The sequence below is a fragment of the Polypterus senegalus genome, chromosome 1 (genome assembly GCF_016835505.1).
Source record: "Polypterus senegalus isolate Bchr_013 chromosome 1, ASM1683550v1, whole genome shotgun sequence".
Classification (NCBI taxonomy): Eukaryota; Metazoa; Chordata; class Cladistia; order Polypteriformes; family Polypteridae; genus Polypterus; species Polypterus senegalus.
Window position 1 is genome coordinate 94,800,796 of NC_053154.1, and position 17,788 is coordinate 94,818,583.

General features: G+C 38.5%; 1 long non-coding RNA gene across 2 annotated transcripts in view; it reads left to right on the plus strand.

Annotated features, from left to right (window-relative positions):
• LOC120529654 overlaps positions 1–17,788 on the plus strand; it is a 126,294-nt gene that overhangs the window by 43,481 nt on the left and 65,025 nt on the right. The window contains exons 2-3 of one of the 2 annotated variants that reach the window (XR_005633786.1): positions 1,813–1,937; positions 2,254–3,468. This is a non-coding gene — a long non-coding RNA (uncharacterized LOC120529654). Of the gene's footprint in view, positions 1–1,812; positions 1,938–2,253; positions 3,469–17,788 lie in introns of those variants that run through there. The other variant, XR_005633787.1, reaches the window with a different exon arrangement.

Below are 17,788 nucleotides of genomic sequence, written 5' to 3' on the forward strand. Positions count from 1 at the left end.
AGTTAGGTTATTTTTTAACAAGGGGGCAATTACTTTTTCACACAGGGCCTTGTAGGTTTGGATTTTTCTCCCTAAATAATAAAAACCATCATTTAAAAACTACATTTTGTGTTTACTTGTGTTTATATTTGACTAATGGTTAAATGTGTTTGATGATCAGAAACATTTTGTGTGACAAACATGCAAAAGAATAAGAAATCAGGAAGGGGGCAAATAGTTTTTCACACCACTGTATAATGTTGGCACACTAGTCCTTGAATCTAAGATTTTGAATTCTCAAAATCAAAACTTTTCAACATTCCAGTGTCATGAACGCGTGCATAGGGAGTCGTGTAAAGACAAGACACGCAGCGTAATATATTGTGCCAAGGAGCAAAGGCGGGGTACTAACCTCTCTTTCTTTATTTCTGAAGAAAGACAGAAGCAACGCTGCCATGAATACGCCCGGACTCTCTAACCACGCGATGCCACTTCTGCATTCCTTCCTTCCCTCTGGTCTACCTCTGATGATGTCATGACTCCCATACATTACCTCGGTTTCTTCCCAGCATTCCATCTGTTTCTTTCTGGTCCCACACCAGACCCCGTCAACCATCACAAGACTGTCTGTTGTTCGTTTGGATGAAAACACTGACCAAATTCAATTACATTGATTACCTGTGTCATTTAGAGTTGTCTTTAAAATACTGCTTATAGTTTACAAAGCCTTAAATAATCTTGCTATATTTCAGAATGTCTTTCACCTTACACTCCAACCTTAGATCGACAAATGAGTGTCCGATTATAATTCCGAGAGCTAAACTTAAAAGAAGTGGTGAGCCAACTTTTTGCTGTTATGCACCTAAAATCTGGAATAGTTTACCGATAGAAGTTCACCAGGCTAACACAGTGGAGCACATTAAAAAACTGCTAAAAACTCATTATTTTAATATGGCTTTCTCATAGCTTCATTTTAGTTTAATCCTGGTACTCTGTATATGCATTTAATTATCAATAGCATTCTTGGTGACTCCATAATCCGTACTAATGCCTACTTTCTCTGCTGTTCTTTTTCTGGTTTTCTGTGGTGGCGATCTGTGCCACAACCACCCGATCAAAGCACCTTGATGTCCCTACATTGATGGATTAAAGGCCAGAAGTCCACATGACTGTCATCATCAAGTCCTCCCATGTGAGCCCTGAATTCCATGAGGACTGATTGAGGTCATTTATGTTAGGTAGAATGCCTAGAGGAGGCTGGGTGGTCTCGCAGCCTCGGAACTCCTGCAGATTTTATTTTTTTCCCCAGCCACCTGGAGTTTTTTTTTGTTTTTTCTGTCCTCTGTTCCCTAATTCTATTTTCTTATTTATTTTGTCTTTTGTGTTCTTTCTTGATTATGTAAAGCTTGAGCTACATCATTTGTATTAAAACGTGCTATATAAATAAATGTTGTTGTTGTTGAAAGGACTAAAGGTCATTGGCCTCCTTGGAGACAATATACAAACTACCTATACAAACTGAACCTGAATTAGAGGTGGTTATGTTATTTAAAGTAAAAGTTCATCCAATTTTAAATTTGTTTTAATGGTTATCAGGTTTCTTAAATGGTCATACAAGATTCAATCTTACCCATCAAGTTAACTAAACACATAATTCTGCCTTTATTATTCGTTCATTGAAGAGGAAGCTAAACATTTTAGAAGATACACAACATGACAACATTTAAAATTAAAATTCTAACATGTTCAAATGATATCTAGTAAATGCAGATTTGCTATGCTGAAGCTGCCTTTTGATTTCTGGTCCCTAACTCTGTAACTCTTTTACTGTAGGATGCACTGAGGCAACCCGGAAAGTAGCAATTCTATTGTCTACGTGGCTACATGGACACTGCTCTCACTGATGTGAACAGGCAAAGAGCAGCTTTGGAAAGTTACACTGGACAGTGGTATATATTGTACGTATATTTTTTATACTTTCTTTTTTTGCTTGGTTGTTCAGTCATCATATTGCTTTGAGCTAAGAGTGAAGCATGAGCCTTGAATTAAGAATTACAAGTAAACATGTTTGCATATGTGAGTGTTCTGGTGTGGAAAATCTTCAAATTTTTAACTGAAAACTGTTTGTATTAAATTTTAATAATTGTGCTCAAACAAACCAGGATGAACGGAATGTATAAGACGTATTGGCATTGCAAGCATCGTTTTTGTATTGTACTAGTAATTTATGCATTTGTTCCAGTCAGCTTCTTTTACAATTACTTTATTCCCTAGGAATGAGAAATGAGCACATACCACAGCACATGGATGGATGCTGCAGGACTAGAAATGATCAAATTAGTTTACAGCTTGGGAAAGGAAGGAGTGTGGAGGTACTTAAAACACTTTGATCAGAGTCATTCATCATCAGGACAAGGTGGTCAATCAAATGTGTGCAATGTTGCGCCTCCTAAAACTCCACATGTGATTTTTACCTTAAATATGGCTCATCTGATGGACCAAGGAGAGAACGCAAAACAACAACAGAAAGGCATGTCCGAGATCAAAAGACATGAGATTATCTGATTTAGACGTCAGAAAACATAACTATGAACAATGGCAATCACTGAACCAAAAGCCACCCAGAACATCCCTGCTTTTTAAGACTTTGCTACATGTTTTGTTTTCCATTTTATGGTTACTGTCACCTTCACAGGGTTTATCAAGTCTACTGCAGTCGCTCCTCGGTAATTAGAATCCCTACAGTAAAAGTAAGACATACTGTAGTTTGGTTAGTAAGAAGCTTATAACTAAAACAGTTAGGCTTTTATGTGTGTCACAACAACACTTGCTGGTTTGTTAGAGCTAGTGATTGTGAATTGCTATATTGAGAATTTTATTCAGAATATTGCGGAGTGACTGGTAATTGGCACCATACAAGACTTTGTTTGGATGTATATGTGTGTCTATACTTCTGCGTTTGTGTTAATCTTCCAGGGCAACTGTAGATGAACCCAATAAATTTCACAATAATACAGTGAATTAAAAACTATTAGTAAAAATCTGAAAGCTAGCTTAAATGTTCTGACCTATTATATTGAATATAATCTAGATATGTGCATTTAGAAAATGTGAAAATATATTTTTCTTGTTAAATTTATTTTTGCCTTTCTGAGTTACAAAGGAAAGAGAGAACAAGAACTAGTGTGAGGTAAGAGACTGCCACCAGCAGAGGCCTTTTTTTCTGAGCTTAAGTAAATACCAGATTGTTTTCTTTGTTGCCTGCCCCTCCATGAGCCTCTGCTGAGGGAGGCAGGTAAAGATAAATACAGACAGAAGCAAGGATAAATGAGTCTTCATAGTGCCTGTATCAACATAACTAATCACACTTATATATATACTATAAGACATTAAAGGAAGTGTTGGAAAACCCTGTTGTGCTCACTTAATTTTTTTATTTTAGAGGGCATTCACAAATTGCCTTTGGAACTTTTCAGGAGGAGTCTTTCCCCACTAGTCACCTAGGAGGACAAGGTGAAGTTGCAGAGACTACATTTGATCTGCGTTAACTCAGAAAAGGTTGTCATTATAAGCTGTCAAATGTGCTATTCCCTTCTGCCAGTGTCAGAAAGTAAGACACATCTGTACAGGACTGATAAGCCTTGGTTTAGGGAACTGTGACGGAGCCTTATTGAGTGAGATCTAAAGGGTGCTGGGAAAGCCCCTTTGATTTGTATTGGGGTTTGATGGTTGCTTCTCCTTTCTAGCAGTAATTAAAAAGCATGTGTCTGAACCTCTGCAGGATATTTCTGCTTCACCTCTGTGGTGGCTATCTGATGTATCTGTAGGAACACCAGGTGTGCAAGGACAGACCCAGAGTCCCAACTGTTTCTGTCATGTCTGCACAGTATGCTCATCAGCAGCCCCTCAGTAGCTTCAACCTTCTGTCTGGTCTTTGCAGCAGCCGCATTGACTAAGCATCTGACCTGTGCCTTTTCTGTTCACTCTACTCTCCTTGTAGACAACAGATGAAAGTTAGTGTGCAGTTACCGATTTGTTGTTTTAGTGGGTGGCTTATCTGAATAAGAGTTTTTATTCTAATTTTGACCCTAACAAGTCCCTTGATCTAATTTTACTTTCCCTCTTTTTGTTGAAATGCCTTATCGTTTTGAGTATTCCCATTCTCGCTCTTTGAACATTTATAAGTTCTGACTTTCCCACTCAAAATAATATGTTGGTGTGTAAAAGGCTTTCTGGTTAAGACCTGTGCTTTGATTTCTGACATCAATTCTGTCTTATGTTTAGAAGCTTGACCTCATCCACTCTAAATGTAATACCAGTAATTTAAAGAACACAGCACACAAAATATTTGTTTAATTTGTTCTCTTAACTGGATAATGGTTAACGTCATCCTAATAGGTTTTAAATTGAGTCAGAACAGATAAAACAGAAGTGTAAGTAGGTTAAGTGATTTTCACTCATGGAATGTCAAAGCACAACTTAAGGTTCAAAGTATCACTCCTTGGCTATCAAATAACAATGCCTTCTATAAACGTTAGCTATAAAAAATAGAATCTTTTTTTTGCCTCCATGGCTTTTGCAATTCCTCCAGAAACAGTTCTTATCATAATATCTAGCAATACACACTGAAAAGCATGAATAATGGTAATCTGATAAGGTGATGTTTTTATGAATAGCTGGAAATTATATTCATGAATTGGATGTAGAAGATATGTAAATACAGTTAAATCCAGCTAAAACTCAGTTTGGAAATAACTAAAAGGCATGTGACTGAAGAGCAATTGTGCACAATCTCTAGGCAAACATGTTCAATTTGTCGTATGTTAATATAGTTTGAGTACAGACATGGGAACAATAAAACTGAACAAAGCTTTCATTTTTTACTTTGAAATGAAAGCAAACCTCTGTAGTACATTTTTTGATATTGTATTGTATCTCTCTCCCCATGTCTTGAGTACAGTTCTCACAATATGAAAAATGCATTTAGGAAAAAAAACATTTTGTTTTATAATGTGTAATTTTGAAAAAGAATCATTGTGTAGTCCAGTTTGTTCTTTATAAGATAATCAGGAAAACATATGGAGCTAAAATAAACTTTCGTGTAGAGCAAATTTAACATTTCCATTTTAGCAACACATTCTTTTGTTTTTACCATAACAAACTTCAGCTTCCCAGTAATCACATTGGTGATACAACTTTCCTAAGTAGGATGCATTTCTGTCTTCTTCTCATTCATGCAGTCTGGATTTTGGATTTTAACTTGCATGCCTATGAGCCTTCATGTCTGCCTTTTGTTCAACTGGTCTCTCCTAAGCGCCTCCTGTGATGTGCTTGACACTCAGCATATGTTGCTGCTCTTGTGTTTAAGTCTTCCTGTTAAGGAGGTGAGGTTGACTGGTGATTGGCTTTATACATGATTGGTTTCTGCCTTGTGACTGATGTTGCTCAAATAAGCTCTAAAGTTGTTTGTTAGTTGTGGTAATTATACTTCAAAGACACATGATATTCTATATGGTGTTCCACAAGGCTCAATCCTGGGTCCGCTGCTCTTTTCGATCTACATGCTTCCATTAGGTCAGATTATCTCAAGGCATAATGTCAGCTACCACAGCAATGCTGACAACACACAACTGTATTTATCAATAGCATCTGATGACTCAGACTCTCTTGACTCACTGATACAATGTCTTACTTGTGTTTCTGAATGTATGAGTAGTAATTTTCTCAAACTAAATAAGGAGAAAAAAGAAACTTTAGTGATTGGCAAAAATGGATATAATGATGGTTTTAGAAATAAACTTGATCCATTAGGATTAAAAATCAAGATGGAGGTAAAGAATTTAGAGGTAATTACTGACTTTGACCTGAATTTTAAATCGCATATTAATCAGATTACTTGGAGAGCATTTTTTCACTAAAGAAATATTGCAAAAGTTGGACCTCTTATAACATTGCAAGATGCTGAGAAATTAGTTCACACTTTTTGTTTTTAGTTAACTAGATTACTGTAATGTACTCTTCTCAGGACTACCCAAAAAATACATCAATCGACTGCAACTAGTGTGGAATGCAGCTGCTAGAATCTTAATTAGGACAAGAAAATCCGAACACATTTCTCCAGTTTTGATGTCAGTACATTGGTTACCTGAGCCATTTAGAATTGACTTTAAAACACTGCTTATGGTTTACAAAGCCTTAAATAATCTCTCTCCATCCTATATTTCAGAATGTCTTATACTCCAAGTCATAACTTTAGATCTTCAAATGAGTGTCTGCTTATAATTCCAAGAGCTAAACTTAAAAGTAGTGGTGAGGCAGCCTTCTGCTGTTACGCACCTAAAATCTGGAATAGCTTAGCAATAGAAATTCACCAGGCTAATACAGTGGAGCATTTTAAAAAACTGCTAAAAACTCATTATTTTAACATGGCTTTCTCATAGCTTCATTTTAGTTTAATCCTGATATTATGTATATGCATTTAACTAGCATTATCATTCATGGTGGCTCCGAAATCCGTACTAACCTACACTTTCACTGCTATTCTTTTCCTGCTCTCTGTGCCCCCACCACCTGATCAAAACACCATGATGTCCTACATTGATGGATTAAAGTACAGAAGTCCACATGACCGTCATCATCAAGTTCTTTCATGTGATGCCTGAAAACCATTAGGACTGACTGAGATCATTGATGTTAGGTAGAATGCCTAGAGGGGGCTGAGTGGTCTTGTGGCCTCGGAACTCCAGCAGATTTTATATTTTCTCTCCTGCCATCTGGAGTTTTTATTTTTTAGTTTTTTTCTGTCCTCCCGGGCCATCAGACCTTACTTTTATTCTACTGTTAATTATTATTATTTGTCTTTTTTCTCTTTCTGCATCCTGTAAAGGCACTTTGAGCTACATCATTTGTATGAAAATGTGCTATAGAAATAAATGTTGTTGTTGAAACATTAAAGCTGGATTAAAGTTGGGAAATGGATAGATGAATGGATTGATTATTAATTATATTAATATTATAATTGAAAGTTCTAAATCCTTACAAAATGTAACATACATAACATCAAATTCTCAAACTTACCTAAACCTGGGCACAAGATTTATCCCAAGGATTTGTGAGGTAACACTGCTACAAACTGCACCACAGTTGTTATTTTCACACACTCCTTATCATGTAAAAATGTTGAACCTTCTGCATAAATGTTAAAATGTAAGCATTAGTATAAATTATTTGTAACATTTTTTTCTGTGTATATATATTATTATTTGTTTAACACCACCATGTCCTTAATTAAGGTTTTAGTTCTTTCTATTAATCAACATTTTGGTCAGACCTTTTAAATTGTGTTAGTGTGGATAAAGGAAAGTGTCTACTTATGACTCCAGGCCTTATTTCCAACCATGATGATGCATATATTTTATGTAAAGTACCTTTCCACTTTAAAATAACCTCAGTAATCCAACCAGAGGCAAAGAAAAAATTGTATTTCTACTCACCTAGTTGAATCATGCAGCTTCAGCCTGTCTGCTAGACATCTATAGAATTGAACATTAAAAAGCCAAAAAAACAGAATCACAAACCAATAAAAAGACATGTTAACATAAAGTGAAAAAGCATCAAAACCAAATACTTTCTCAACACAATTACAATCTAGCAAACAAGAAAATAAATAAAATATTTTTTCTCTTTAATCAGTAAATTGATCTTTTGATTTTTTATATGAAATTTACATGAAAAGACAAAATATCGTCCTCTTTACAAAACACTTTAACAAAAAGTAGCATTCAAAATTTAAAAAATATCTAACCTCAAATGAGAAGGAAAAAAGCCAAAAGTCAAACAAAAACATGTCTCTTTGCCTTCCAGAGCTTTAATGTAATTAGTTTTGATCTGCAGCTACAGTTTTTCAGTGCATTTTCAAGGAGTTTTGAACAGAACAAAACTTTTATGTTTTTATTTCTTTTTTTTTGCTGTTTATTTTCTATTGCATTCATTGCTGTTTACAATGCACATCACGTGTGCAGTGGTTTGTGACATGATGGACACAATTTGCACATGTTGGAATGTTTTCAGTCCACAGGTTTTTTCACTTGGGTTCTTAAAAAAAATAGGTTTACTCCTCTTCTTTTGACGCTAGCATGTTATATAAAAGGTTTCTGCTTGACATCAATTGAGTTGCTGAAATGTCCAGCTGGCACACTGCAAAAAATTAAATAAATAAATTACAAGCAGAAAATGTTCCACTGAAACACATAGATTGTATCTGTTAAAAAAATGGAAAAACAGCACTTGGTGCAAAAATCCTAAAAGGTCCTGCCACAAGCCTTTAATAAATAAGAAGCTAAATGACTATACTAAGTCACAATTTATACCTGCCTATTTAAACTATCCTCTGAAAGTTTGCATTAGCAAATTCCATGCTGAGAGAAACAGAAGGACAAAACCACCACTATTGTGCACAGGTACAGATGGAAAAAGATGCTACAAATTTTTAAAAATTAAATTACAAAAATATGGAGCCTGGTAATTCCAGAAAAAAATTAATGATCTGACAACACCTCCATGTTTGCTTTTATGGTGCCTTCCATGCCCCCACAATGTCTGTCTACCACATGAACACACCTCTATGATGTCATGATGTGCTACACACATTGGGAGATTGCCAGCAAAAAAAACAATGCAAAAATGCTGAAAAAACACCATCAATCAGTTACAGAACCTTCCATTTATTATATGTTCTTTGAGCTACACTTTAATGATTTTAAATTGTCATTACTATTTCTGTGTGGTGTTTTGCTGGTAATGATTCATAAGTGTGGTGTTTTACTGGTGGTGATCCATTTTGTTTTCTGCTATGGCTATGCACTGTATAAATTCCATTCTGGCAACAGACAACCCTATATACTGTACATCTGTAGTCCCATAACATTATAATAGAGTTCAGAAATCCAGATCTTAGAATGGGATGTAGCGGACAACCGGATGTAGTGAACAGCTTCTCACAAACAACATGTGTATATGATATCTCTTCTATACAAAATGATTGCGCTGCCAGTACTGTGCTTTCTATCATTATTTGAATGTGAACTTTCCCTACTTACAAATACAAAGTTTACCATATAACAGTGTATTTTTTGACTTCTAGGCACTCAGTCTTATGTATCGTGTGTCTCTGGAATGCTGGAGAGTTATCCATCTATATTTAGCCAAACCAGGTAGTCTATAGTATCCCATATAGCTTTGCTAAGTAACATCTATACTAATAAAAGGCAAAGCCCACACTGACTGACTGACTCACTGACTAACTGACTGACTGACTCACTCACTCATCACTAATTCTCCAACTTCCTGAGTAGATAGAAGCCTGAAATTTGGCAGGCTCATTCCTTACAGCTTAATTACAAAAGTTGGGCAGGTTCATTTAGAAATTCTACGCGTAATGGTCATAACTAGAACCTATTTTCATCCATATCCTGTAATAGACTGCAGCTCGATGGCCGTGGGAGGCCGAGTTGCGTGTCGCATCATCACGCCTCCCACGTAATTGAGTGCCTGCCCATATAAGGTAAATATTCGCGGGTCAAGGACTGTGCTTAGCATATTCATAAGTAAAAATATCTGAATTTTTGATCTGTCTTGGCTAAAAACAGAACTGACTGTAATGTATGCCATGGATGATTTGGCAGGAAAATCTCCCACTGATCTCCTTGACTTAAAAAATAAATCTGAATGAGAGCATGGGGCGACTGTTCACATTGCTATATTTTGGGGGTGACCATTCCCGTGTACAATGCTTCTGTCGAGCGGACAGCCCTAAAGCGAATTAAAACTTATGCCAGAAATACGACAGGGTAGGTTCGACTTTCAGCATTAGCTTCGATGGCAATAGAAAGGGACTTTTTGATGGAACTGAAGCGCACGGATAATCTGTTCGAAAGAGTAATTGAACTGTTTTTGAGGAAAGAGAGGAGGATGGATTTTGTTTACCTTTTTGGTGAGTAAAATGTTGCGATTTTCCTAAATAATATTGCAAGTTTATGAGTTATTATTAATGTTTTTTTATGTGTGTCGCAGCTGTGGCTGCAGTAGAAAGGAACTTGCTCACCCCTGGTTTGTCTATTCAATAAAGGCATTTATTGTGGATACAGGAGTTATCTTATATATATACCCCGATCTACATACTGTCAAATAAACGAACCACACGCCGTGGCGCAACACAAGAGGCTTCGCCTCTAGCGCTGACGTCTGAGGTTCGATTCCTGAGAGGGGGTGCAGTGAGTGTGTACGCCTGATGAGCCCAGAATTAGGGCGAAACACGTGCTGTGTATTCTTTGCATTATTTGACAGTAAAACTATTTCTATATATTATATATACACATGCATATGTATCAGCGCTTCCCGATTCATTTTACACTCACACCCCCTGTGACGGACGATCCCGATTTCGAACCCCCTTGGTTTGAGAAGAAGTATGAAAAAATATATATATATATACAGTGGAACCTCGGTTCACGAACGTCCCGGTTCACGTACAACTCGGTTCACGACCAAAAAGACCGCCAAACTTTTGCCTCGGTTCACAACCACACACTCGGTATACAAACAAGCCAGGTTCCCTTGCCTGCCTGCAAGCTGAGCTGAAAGAGAGAGAGAAAGAGAGAGAGAGAGAAAGGCCGAGCGAGCACGTGCCTGCTAGGGAGGTGGAGGAGGAGATTGCTTCACGTGTTTGCTGAACAAGCCAGTTTCCCTTGCGTCCTCAGTTGAGAGAGAGAGAGAGAGAGAGAGAGAGAGAGAGAGAGCGAACGAGCACGTGCCTGCTGGGAAGGGGGAGGAGGAGATTGCTGCACGTGTTTGCCTGCCTATCTGTAGGCTGTAGTGCAAGCTCCCCCTCCCCCCACAGGCAGCCTGAGAGAGAAAGAGAGCGGCCATGCTTTTTCATTTAAGCAAAGCCGCTCCTTGTTCATTGTTTTCAATAAGACGTGCACTCTCTTTGTGCTCTACAGTATTTCGTGTGCTTTTGCAGTTAACTATGGCTTCTAAGCAAGTGGAGAGTGGTCAGAAGAAAGTTTTGAAGAAAATTGAAATCGAAGTAAAGAAAGAAATTACAAAAGGTGGAAAAAATGTTTACCAGTTTACTCATTTACCAATCTGAGAACCCTCGTGCTTTCAAGCAGCACAATGTAAACAAAGCCAAACTGCCAGTAATGTAGGGCGCAAACACGAAGGATTGGGTCACAAGGAGTTTGTTTTTGGAATGGCTGCATGAGGCTTTCACTCGTACCAGCTAAAAGCACCAGAAACCCAAGAAATCACAAGAGAGAAAACACCTGAAGGAAAACACTTCATGCCAGAACTCGACTCATGCAAGGTTAGTTTTCTTGGTGGTTTTTGTATTACGGATTTTTCAAAAGTTAATTTTTCAGTTCATAACGCGATTTGTTGCAATGTTACTTTTATCTTTTTTCAAATGTTCCTTTTTTCTGCTGTGCTTAAAACTCATTTAAAAACAGTGTTTACAGCGATTAGGCTTTAAGTTTAATAGCGTGATCTCCTGCAATCTTTCTTTTCTGGTTGCTTGCAAGTTGGTTTTTGCATGCACTGCACTTCGGATTTGTTTTAATGTTCATTTTTCTGCTGTGCTTAAAACTCATTTTAAAAAAAATGCTGCGCGAGCACGTGCTACAGAGAGATTAGAAAGCGTGAGCGAGCAAGCGCAGAGAGAGGGGGCAGCTGACAGGGAAGGGATGGGGGGGGTTTAGGAGGATAGGGTGTGTGTGTGTGTGTGTGTGTGTGTGCTGCTACAGAGAGAGAGCGTCAGCCAGCCTGCTCCTGTAGCTGAGGGAGGGAGGGAGCGAGGAGCCAGCTCCTATAGCTGAGCAGGGAGCCTGGGTGTTTTGTGTCAGTGTTATTCATTGTTTTTACATTAGTTTACTATTACACTGTGCATTCTATGGTGTAATTAACTATATTTGTGCTTAATCTTTACATATATTTACATATTTACATACAGTTTGTACTGTCTGGAACGGATTAATTGTATTTACATACAATCCTATGGGGGAAACTGCTTCGTTCATTTACCAACTCGGTTTACGACCAAAGTTCTGCAACTAATTATGGTCGTGAACCGAGGTTCCACTGTATATGTATGTGTGTGTATGTATGTAAATATGTGTGTGTATATATATATATATATATATATATATATATATATATATATATATATATATATATATATATATATATATATATATATATATATATATATATATATATGTGTATATACTGTATATATGTGTATATGTATTGTGAGATGTGGCCGGCTTGTCATCCTGGCCAATACCCCCAGGCCGCCAGATGGAGCCCTCCCTGCAGTATGGAGGTGCCCAGAAGACCAGCAGGGAATCATGGACGCTGTAGTTTTTATCCTCAGCCCTGCTGGATACCTCAGGGGCCGCAAGAGGGTGCTACAGGGAGGACCGAGGACTCATTTGTGCCCTATGACCTGGAAGTTTGTCATAGGAAGAGCGACGGCTTCCGGGGTGAAGAAAAGAACTTTTACCTGACCCGGAGGTGATTGAGGATCACATGGACTGGGGATTGAGAACACTTCCGGGTCAGGGAATATAAAAGGTCTGTGGGAGCTCCCAGACGGCGAGCTGGGTGGAAGGGTGGCAACGCGTCTGGGAGCTGGAGGATTGTATTATTGTAATTATTAGTGATTTGTATTGTGGAGGAGAGGGTGTTTTGTACACTGTGGCTGAAGAATAAAGTCGAATTGTGGACTTTTACCTGGTGTCTGGAGTCGTGTACAGGGGTTTAAGGGAGCGAAAGTGCCCCCTATCTACAACAGTATATATATGTTTATGTGTGTGTGTGTATATAGTGGGTACGGAAAGTATTCAGACCCCCTTCAATTTCTCACTCTTTGTTATATTGCAACCATTTGCTAAAATCATTTAAATTAATTTTTTTCCTCATTAATGTACACACAGCACCACATATTGACAGACAAAAAAAATAATTTTTGAAATTGTTGCAGATTTATTAAAAAAGAAAAACTGAAATATCATATGGTCCTAAGTATTCAGACCCTTTGCTCAGTATTTAGTAGAAGCACCCTTTTGAGCTAATACAGCCATGAGTCTTCTTGGGAAAGATGCAACAAGTTTTTCACACCTGGATTTGGGGATCCTCTGCCATTCCTCCTTGCAGATCCTCTCCAGTTCTGTCAGGTTGGATGGTAAACGTTGATGGACAGCCATTTTTAGGTCTCTCCAGAGATGCTCAATTGGGTTTAAGTCAGGGCTCTGGCTGGGCCATTCAAGAACAGTCACAGAGTTGTTGTGAAGCCACTCCTTCGTTATTTTAGCTGTGTGCTTAGGGTCATTGTCTTGTTGGAAGGTAAACCTTCGGCCCAGTCTGAGGTCCTTAGCACTCTGGAGAGTGTTTTTGTCCAGGATATCCTTGTACTTGGCTGCATTCATCTTTCCCTCGATTGCAACCAGTCGTCCTGTCCCTGCAGCTGAAAAACACCCCCACAGCATGATGCTGCCATCGCCATGCTTCACTTTGGGGACTGTATTGGACAAATGATGAGCAGTGCCTGGTTGTCTCCACACATACCGCTTAGAATTAAGGCAAAAAAGTTCTATCTTGATCTCATTAGACCAGAGAATACTTCAGGTGTCTTTTAGCAAACTCCATGCGGGCTGTCATGTGTCTTACACTGAGGAGAGGCTTCCAACAGGCCACTCTGCCATAAAGCCCTGACTGGTGGAGGGCTGCAGTGATGGTTGACTTTCTACAACTTTCTCCCATCTCCTGACTGCCTCTCTGGAGCTCAGCCAAAGTGATCTTTGGGTTCTTCTTTACCTCTCTCACCAAGGCTCTTCTCCCCCGGTACCTCAGCTTGGCCGGATGGCCAGCTCTAGGAAGGGTTCTGGTCGTCCCAAACGTCTTCCATTTAAGGATTATGGAGGCCACTGTGCTCTTGGGAACCTTAAGTGCAGCAGAAATTTTTTTGCAACCTTGGCCAGATCTGTGCCTTGCCATAATTCTGTCTCTGAGCTCTTCAGGCAGTTCCTTTGACCTCATGATTCTCATTTGCTCTGACATGCATTGTGAGCTATAAGGTCTTATATAGACAGGTGTGTGGCTTTCCTAATCAAGTCCAATCAGTATAATCAAACACAGCTGGACTCAAATGAAGGTGATCTCAAGGATGAACATGTAAACTCCACACAAATATAAATATATAAGTGTCACAGCAAAGGGACCATGTGATATTTCAGTTTTTCTTTTTTAATAAGTGTGCAACAATTTCAAAAATTCTTTTTTTTGTCTGTCAAAGAGTGAAAAATTGAAGGGGGTCTGAATACTTTCCGTACCCATTGTATATGTATATGACAGCAACACTCATAACAGTGACAAAACAATTACATTGACAATCATATTCCGTTATTTTCAAAATGTTTCCTTTTCTTTTTCATTACTTCTTTAACACACTACTTCTCCGCTGTAAAGAGTGGGTATTTTGATCAGTATATGATATGGTGCTCGCATAACGTCCTAGAACACAGAACGTATTGTAGACGTTAAGTGGCAACATACCCATAACAGGACAGAAGTACTTTTTTTCTTTGCCCACCTGAATCATGGCACCACTCTGGTGAATTTTGACAAAAATTCTCTCCACAATGAGCAGAGGTGGGTAGTAACGAGTTACATTTACTCTGTTACATTTACTTGAGTAACTTTTTAAAAAAATTGTAGTTTTACTACACCATAGTTTTTACTTTTACTTGAGTACATTTGTGAAGAAGAAACGCTACTCTTATTCCACTACATTGGGCAACACTCAACTTGTTACTATTTTTCCATTAGATACGCTATACTGTATTTTTGCCAGAGAGAAGCCGCAAGTGAATCTACTGCATGACTGTTTCACCAATCAGATGTAGCAATAATAATCACAAGACTCTGTTTCACCAATCAGACGTAGCAACAATAATCACATAGCTCTGTTTCACAAATCAGACATAGCCGTGCAGTCACATGACCACACACAAAAACGGGGAGGGTGTAGAAGCACAAACTCCTCACAGATAGCGGATATTGGAAAGAAAGAAAGAAAGAGAAAGAAAGAAAGAAAGAAAGAATACAAGTGGAACCTTGGTTTGCAAGCATAATTCGTTCCGTAAATGTGCTCACAATCCAAAGCACTCGTATATCAAAGCGAATTTCCCCATAAGAAATAATGGAAACTCAGATGATTCATTCCACAACCCAAAACTATTCATATAAAAATGATTAATACAAAATATAAAGTAAAACTCTGCGGTGGGCTGGCGGTCTGCCCGGGGTTTGTTTCCTTCCTTGCGCCTTGTGTTGGCTGGGATTGTCTCCAGCAGACCTCCATGACCCTGTAGTTAGGATATAGCGGGTTGGATAATGGATGGATGGATAAAGTATAAATACATAAAAAATATTAACCTGCACTTTACCTTTGAAAAGAATCATGTCTGGTGTGAGTCTCTAAACTCTTGTGGGATTCCACCCTACGGGACAATACGCAGAAGAGCGTCCCGAAGCAACCGCAGGCACCCAGCGATCCAAAAAGATCACGGTCAAGCTATAAGCACCTGCCGTTGATGGATGATACAAGGAACATTATAAATGCGCAGGGCACAGTATTACTTGGCCACTAACCTTGGCATGACCCTGCCTGACTGCTGTTTCTGTGTATAGAAGAGTGACAGATCCCGCTACAATAAATAACCGCACTGTTCCTGTTTCAGTCTGAATAAAGATGGTGTCGCTAAAGTATTGAGACTCAGCTTCTTGTTTTGCGGTGCAAGACAGGGACTCACACATCATAGCACAAACACGGGGTCACAATGCCGTAGTAAACAGTATACACTTGTACGGATGTTGACTATATGAGTGAGGCACGCCAAATGATGATTGCCCACAAATCCTGCAGCGAGAGAGAGAAGAACCATCAGCTCAATTGTGATCACGTGATGCTCGGCAGACAAATCGTATATGGACTACTCATATTGCAAGACCTCGCTCGTTTATCAAGTCAAAATTTATTAAAAATTTTAGCTTCTCTTGCAAAACACTTGCAAACCAAGTTACTCACAATCCAAGGTTCCACTTGTACATGAAAAATGAGAGCTAACTCTTCCTGAAGCTTAACCATCACTTCACTGAGTGAAGAACAAGCACGTTTTAACCAAACATGCACAGACACAGACAGTCAAGGTAAACTGCGACTTCTTGTACGTGCACAAGCTGCCTTGTTCTAATGTTATTTTTCTATAAGCTGTACTACTTGGAGGGCAAGTGAATGTAGTGAATGTTAGTGTACAGTATATCTTGTTACTGTAAGTACTTTGCACTGTTCAAACATATATGTTACATACTATAGGTATTGGCTTCAAAAGCTTTGTTGTGAAAAACTGAGATTTGGAACTTTGTGTTATTTGTGTATCTTTATTTTGTAAAGATGTTATTTATTTTTACTCTTTTTTATTTTATTATTTGGAAATAGCAGATTTTGCACATTATTTTATATTTTTGTCTGTCTTATTACAACACTAGCAAAATACCCACGCTTCGCAGCGGCAAAGTACCACCTTAAAATTTTTATTAAGAAGAAAATTAAATCTTTTTAAACTGAGGGAAAATATACCAATAATTATTTGTTAAGGATCTCTTTGTATACCACATTGTGAGTTCGGCCCTCCAGTTGTAATATGACCATGCTGTGCGCTGAGCTTACTCTTGAGCATGCAACGTACAGTTGGCCATGTGAACAGTAATCTTGTTTCAAATCTCACAGCTTGGATTGCTGCTGTCATAATCGGTTTGAGTTTCATGGTTTGTTTCAATTACGACAGTATTTGTAGGACTTGTGTTGAAGAGACATTCAGCATCTGTCAAGCTTTGTAAGTATACAACTGGTTTCATTGATAACTTTACATCCAGCTTTTGAGAGTTTAAACATTCATAAACATCAAAGTGTCCACTACTGAAATCGTCACCTGTGAATCTAAGATGTTTAAGAGGCATAGGCGGTTGTCGAAAGGTGTAAAATATTTGGCCATTTCGGTACACTTGAAAGCGACAACCGAATAATTCAGCGGCAGCCATCAACTCACATGCAGATCCATAGGTGAAGGGCTTAAGCATTTCACTCTTATAGTGCTCCTGTGTAGTTAAATTATCTCCTGTACTGTCATCAGTCCACACCTTGAACCTGTCCCAGTCATTCAATACATAAGACACAATGTTCCTCCGGATATCAAGAGTGAGCCTGATATGGCCGTGCAATATGTAACCAAAAGAATGTAAAAGGTAGGTGCCATCTCCGGGCATGGAAACCACTCGGTAAGTAACAGTTCTTTGATCGATGGTGATCACCTCAATAGACATGTTAATGGGGGTACGGTTGGAATGATAAAGGAAATGGGTACCTGAACAATGTAAAGTAAGTCTAAAATACCTACACAATAACTATAATCGTAATAAACGAACAATAAAACAGCGGAGAAGCCATGGATTAAATAAAAAGGCTGTAGTTATCAGTAGGGAGACGTGAATCCCGTGGCGAAACAAGGAAGGGAATGTAGAGACTGGAGTGACGGACGGCCTTATGCCGCTTCACACGGTGACCGAGCTGCAGGCTATGGACGTATATATGTACGTAAGTAGGATTCAGTTAGCGTTGGGAACCCGCGTACCAAATTTCTTGAAGCTGGGCCCATAAATAACAAAGACCGTTGAAAGGTTCAATATGGCGGCC